Here is a 6,839-nt window from a genome sequence, read left to right as displayed (position 1 = left end):
TACTTTGAAGGAATGATTTTAATGAAATGAAGATTAGAAAATAAAAAGAGTTTTATTAGTTTATTAATTTAATTAAACTAAATTATTTATTGTAATGATTGTATTGTGATTTGTTTTCTAATTTTTAAATATAAATACGTTTTCAGAAGCTGTATAATGAACTTTCCAGAAACAGGAAAGTAGAAACAAGCAAACAGAAAGAAATAGCTGTGTTGCATGAGTTAGGAGTCTCAAATAAAGTAATACAATCCAATGTCTACAATGAGACGGGGAAAAATTACGAGTAAGGATATCAGTAATATTTCCGCGTCTTTAACTGAAAAAGGCAAGGACGATATCCAGGAGACCATAAAATTATTGACTGAAACTTATGGTACGTAGGGAAGAGTGGTTCAGCATTTATTTACGAGTAATTTTCATTAAAAGTAATTGTTAAATTATTATCAATAAGCTGAGAATTTTACATTTTGTTAAAAAATGCAGTACGGGTCAAAACCGGGTACCAACGGTGGGGCAAAACCGGATGTATTTAAATACATTACACTACGCATATTTAAATTTTTTCTCAAAAGAATCGACATGTATGTTTCGAGATCGATGTTTAACTTTCGATATATCTATTATTTAGTATATCGATAAATAAACGATAAAAAATTAATAAAAATATGAAAAATTTTGTTTCAAAAGATTTATTAACTGCTGTTATTCATTATTAATATAATATATTTTGATTAATTTTATTTAATATTAATTATTTTCTATTATTTAAGTGATATTCAATAATAATTGAATAAACAGAATATTGTATGATTTATATATTTGCTTGACAGTACCCGGTTTTGAACTTTGCATTTTTTTAAAAAACCTGGTTTAAATTGCTCAAAAAAATTTTTTTTTATGCTATCGACCTTATTTCCACTTGAAGTTTTAATTCAACTTTAAAATTTTTATAAACATTTGCATTTTATTTTCTGTTTAACTGAAACTTTTTTTTTACTTCAAAGGAGCCGACTGTTTCATTTACCAAAATGAAAATAACGTATTTCAAGGATTGTTCTTCGTGACCAATGCAATGAAAAAAATGATGTGCGTCACTTTCCTACCTCACGTTTACCTACTAATTTGCGTATTTCATACGCTAAGAACTTTTAGTAGAGATATAACGTATTCTAAACGTTGAATAACCGTTCAAATAAGAGAAATAGCTCTCACGATTTTGCAGAAAATGGTCTACTCGAAGACTGACGAAGAGTACAATGAATTGTATCAACAATTACAACTTTTGCCGCACAGTATTGTTAATTACTTTGACGAAAATTGGAATGATATAAAGGATAAATGGGTTTTAAACAGCAACTATTTGCGCAATACGTTTAGCAATACCACAAATAATCGAACAGAATCGATGAATTCAAAAATTAAAAGTATCGTGAAAAATTTCAGCACTTTAGAAGACTTTGTTCGACAATTTTTTATTGTCAAAAAATATTTTTTATTTTAGTGACATTTATAATGACATCAACATGATCAGAATGGGCGAACTCCTTGAAGAGGAACTGCAGCAAAATAATATTGAACATGTTGATGAAGAGCATGAAGTTTATAAAGGGGAAGAATTTGATGAGTACACATCCTACAATTGGCAGTTACTGACACTCTAAAAAATCAACGAATTAAAAAAAATAATTGGCAAGGTAAGTGTATGATATAAAAATTCACTCAATAACTCATTCACTCACTCAATGACTCAATCACTCACTCAGTCACACAATAATTCAATCACTCACTCAAACACGCACTCAATCGCTCAATTTCTATTGGAAACATTATTCAGGTAATATTTTATGTGTAATATAGGGGAGAACGGGGCTAAATGTTCAATTTTCGAGAAATGTTTTTTTAGACAATTGGTAGTAGTTCGTGTTTCAACTCCATTGATTATTTGAAATTTTTACAATTTTTTATGTGTAATTTGCTCGCACCTTTCGTGAAAGTTTTTAAGGTGGACACGGCCTTAGGTATCTTTCTTCAGAGCGCGTGACAAATAGAATTTACTAAACATTAAAATTGAAAGACAACCAAAACATATCAGAAATGTAAATAATATATGAAGAAATGACATTTAACTTTTAGCATTTTATTAAACATTTTTTGACATTTAGCTCCACGATGTGTTTTTGGCTTGGACAACAGATACACAAAATTTGACTAAAAATGTGTAGAAAATAGTTTCAGATTCATTTTCAGCGACCCCAAATTACCTAAAGTACTTAATTTAATAAGAATATATCCAAAAAATTACACAAAAAGTGGAAAATTTCGTCGTCGTAAAAATTTACAACGTCCAAATTTTGACCCTGTAACTATTTTCGTTTGAGAGATACAGAATTTTAATGCTTTTGACAGTTTAACATTCCTATTTTATAATTATTATTTTATATTGTAGGCCAGGAATGTCGTCAAACATTTAAGGGTTGACACTTACATAAAACAACTGAGATTTTACAACTACTGTTTAAAAGATTGAAAAAAATTGTGACTTATATAATATTGAAAGATTTTTTCCCGCTCTTTCGAATGGTGTACATTTTTTTTAAATTTAAGATATACGCCTTTTTAAAAATCAAAAATATCTTTGGTTTTTTTAAATTAAGGGCCATTTTTATATATTTTTTACCCCTTAAAGTAAATGTCGTTTTTTTGTTTTAGAAATATTAAATAATGAATAAATTATAATTGTTAATTAATTAATAACTTAATGTCTCCAAAACAGAAAGACGACATTTTATTTAACTTGTTTATTAACAACATACACTTTAGGGGGTAAAAAATAAATAAAAATGGTCCTTTATTCCAAAAAGTCAAAAATAATGTTTAATTTTCAAAAAAGGAGTTAAATTTCAATTAAAAAAATTTTCCACCATTCAAAAGAGCAGGAAATCACATAGGTCAAAAAATTTTCATCCTATTATACAATAGTTATGATTTTTCAAAAAATTTATAACATTCATATTTTAGTTATTGGATCACTTCAGGAATGTCTCCCCGTATGTAAATTATTAAATACATTATAATTTTCATTTTCTTTTAATATTCAGTCTAGGTATAATTCTGTATCAATAGATGAAGAATGTGATGACCTCCTGGAGGTAGAAAGAAAGATTATGGATGCTCAGCGACAAAGCCGATTTAAAGATTGTTAACGCAGTTCCAGTGACTCAGGTCAGCGTCAAACGATTGTTTTTCAGCATGAGACTACTCTTCTGAACATTGCGCGCTAACCTGTGTCATAATATACTTGAGGACATACTTGTCCTAAGAACAAACCAAATTTTATAGATAAAAATAACAAAAAAATTAAAAAAAAAACAAATAGTACACAGTGGTTTTGAAGTAAAATAAAGGTTTTTTACGTCGACAAAAAGTCATTTACACTATCTTTTAAAGTATTATCTCTAGATTCAAAATCAACAAAAATAGAAATCGTAGCTGCTTGTCCTAGCATTTTTTTTCAAAATATACGATTTTCATTAAAAAAATTTTGAATTTCTGAAATTAATCGATTCCGTTTGTTTATAAGGGAGAGTGGGGGGAATTGTACCTCGTGGGTTGTCGTGCTCCACCTTAATTTTTTTTATTGTGGCAATTAATATGACATATTTCTAATATTGGTATATTCATTTCTTGTTAAGAACTAACTTACACGGAGAGAACGGGATAGTAATGGCACTAAACAGAATAGTCGATTTTCGACGGACCGATTTAACAGTAGGATTTACACAGCCGTTCAGTGGCTGTGACAAATCAACTGTCCAGTAGCGTCAACTGTTAAAAATATCAAAAAGTTAAAATGGCCGTCTTTGTTGTGAATACAGTAAACATAACCTGCTCCGTGGTTTTCGTTTGCTGGTTTTTTTAAAAGTAAGTAAAAAAACCATTAAGTTTAAATTAACTATAAATAATTTCTAATAAAAGTCAATTTACAAATTCATGAAATTGGAATTATTGTGTAAAGTAAGCATATCAAATGTATGAATAGTGTAACTATCGCATACAATATATCCTGTCCCTTTAAATTTTTTGTAATTATATTTATATTATATATTTAATAAAGCTTATTTAAAGATTTAAAAATTATATCCAGTATTAAAAAATTTGAAATTTAAATAATTCTATTTATAAAAAATATTTACTACTTGAGATGATTAATATAATAGCGTGAATATAATGCGTAATATATAGCATAATATTTATTGGATTTCAGACATATTTATACATATATTTCACTCATTGAGTAAATTAAATAGTATTTATTTATTTTGTGTTCGACTAGTTTATTTAATAGAAATAAAAATTATTCGATTCAAGTAAATATTAGGGGAGGATGGGGCAAGGATAGTTAGGTAAGACCTTTTCAAATCTAGCGGCCAAACCTAAATATATATCAGCAATCGAATAGTATCTTCAGAAAACCTGGTTATTTGGCTATAATTTTGCTATACATTATTTTGCTGTAGAGTGCAATCCCTACGAGATACGAATGAAAAAGTAAAAAAAAAATTTCAACTATCCTTGCCCCAGTACCGGGGCAAGGATAGTTAAAAGAATCCAAATGCTAAAATTGTCATAGAAAATCAGTAAATTTTCGGTTTCTTTATTTTATTGGATTTAGACTATTTAATATTGATATATCAAGTATTAACAACATGTTTTGAACATTTTCTGAATATCAATTTTTGCATTAAAATTCGTCTGAACTAAAATCTGAGGTTTAACCAATTTTCTTCAGATGATCACCAATTTCTTGGTCAATAAGCTTCTTTTTTCGTATATGAGGCAAAATTCCTGAAATGTCCGAACAAAAAATTAAAAGTTCTCGAATTTAATCCATACTTTTCTAAAATGTTGTTATTGTTGGTGAAAGTCTAAAAATCAATTATTATTGAATTTAATAAAATAGTTTTTGAATTACAACGTTTTTAATTTTTGACTTTTGAAAAAAAAAATTTTTTTCAATGTACAATATTTATAAGTAGAATGCATAAAAGTTAACATATATATAATGATTTTTGAAGCTTTTTTGACGAGCTACACGCTGTTAATAAAATTTTTTTTTTTAAATAACATTTGACCTTGAAATTCAAGGTCAAAATGTTAATTTACGTTTATCTCAAAATCGGATTTTTTAAAATTATTTTTAACTATCTCAATGGAAAGCTTGACTAATTTCCTACAAAACATGTAATTTTCAGAGTGGGATCTTTTAAAGTTTTTGAGATATTAATTAATTAATTAATTAATGTTTATAACAAATGAAATATTTTACAAACGAATAAAGTTACCGTAATTCTGAAGTCAGTAATTGAAAGTTAACGTAATTCCGCATCCAACGAGCCCTATATGAAGTATTTTGGATAAGTAGATTGTTAATAAACAATTAGTTAACATTGCAATTGTTTATTAACAATCTACTCATTCAAAATACTTCATATAGGGCTCGTTGGATGCGGAATTACCTTAACTTTCAATTGGTTAGTTTAGATTTACATTAACTTTATTTGTTTGTAAGATATTTCATTTTTTATTGTTATTTAACTAAAATTGAACAAAAATACTTCATGTAGGGCTTTTGGATGCTTGTTGTTAGTAAAAAATGAAATATCTTACAAACAAATAAAGTTAATGTAAATCTAAACTAACCAATTGAAAGTTAAGGTAATTCCGCATCCAACGAGCCCTATATGAAGTATTTTGAATAAGTAGATTGTTAATAAACAATTGCAATGTTAACTAATTGTTTATTAACAATCTACTTATCCAAAATACTTCATATAGGGCTCGTTGGATGCGGAATTACGTTAACTTTCAATTACTAACTTCAGAATTACGGTAACTTTATTCGTTTGTAAAATATTTCATTTGTTATAAACATTAATTAATTAATTAATTAATATCTCAAAAACTTTAAAAGATCCCACTCTGAAAATTACATGTTTTGTAGGAAATTAGTCAAGCTTTCCATTGAGATAGTTAAAAATAATTTTAAAAAATCCGATTTTGAGATAAACGTAAATTAACATTTTGACCTTGAATTTCAAGGTCAAATGTTATTTAAAAAAAAAAAATTTTATTAACAGCGTGTAGCTCGTCAAAAAAGCTTCAAAAATCATTATATATATGTTAACTTTTATGCATTCTACTTATAAATATTGTACATTGAAAAAAATTTTTTTTTTCAAAAGTCAAAAATTAAAAACGTTGTAATTCAAAAACTATTTTATTAAATTCAATAATAATTTATTTTTAGACTTTCACCAACAATAACAACATTTTAGAAAAGTATGGATTAAATTCGAGAACTTTTAATTTTTTGTTCGGACATTTCAGGAATTTTGCCTCATATAATTACGTACCATTATGTATATCAACATAAAAAGAACAATTAAACATTTTTTTATAATTTGCAGTCGCATTAGCAGGATTTTATCGAGCCGTAATAGTCCTAACTATCCTTGCCCCATGAGCCCATATTTCAGTTTTTTCTAAATTTTAAGGAACGACGTTAATTAATTTGAAAATAAATACGATATTCGTGTTCAGCAGGAAATTTCACTCCGGAAAACACTTACGAAAATAAATATTCGGAAGCACTAATATAGAAAACAGTATGATAAACACTACGTTGACATTTTAGCAAAACAGACTTTTTACAAAAATATACTCCTGACTTCGCAAATGGTGGCAGATTGACTTCCAATTTTTACTATCATCTATTGGTGTTAAGACGCAAATATACCATGAATGACGCGAATTTTGAACAAGCCGTCTAAACATAACAG

The sequence above is a fragment of the Leptopilina boulardi genome, unplaced genomic scaffold (assembly GCF_019393585.1).
Source record: "Leptopilina boulardi isolate dan_hultmark-lab unplaced genomic scaffold, ZJU_Lbou_2.1 LbouV2_353, whole genome shotgun sequence".
Taxonomy (NCBI): domain Eukaryota; kingdom Metazoa; phylum Arthropoda; class Insecta; order Hymenoptera; family Figitidae; genus Leptopilina; species Leptopilina boulardi.
This window is presented reverse-complemented; position numbering follows the sequence as displayed.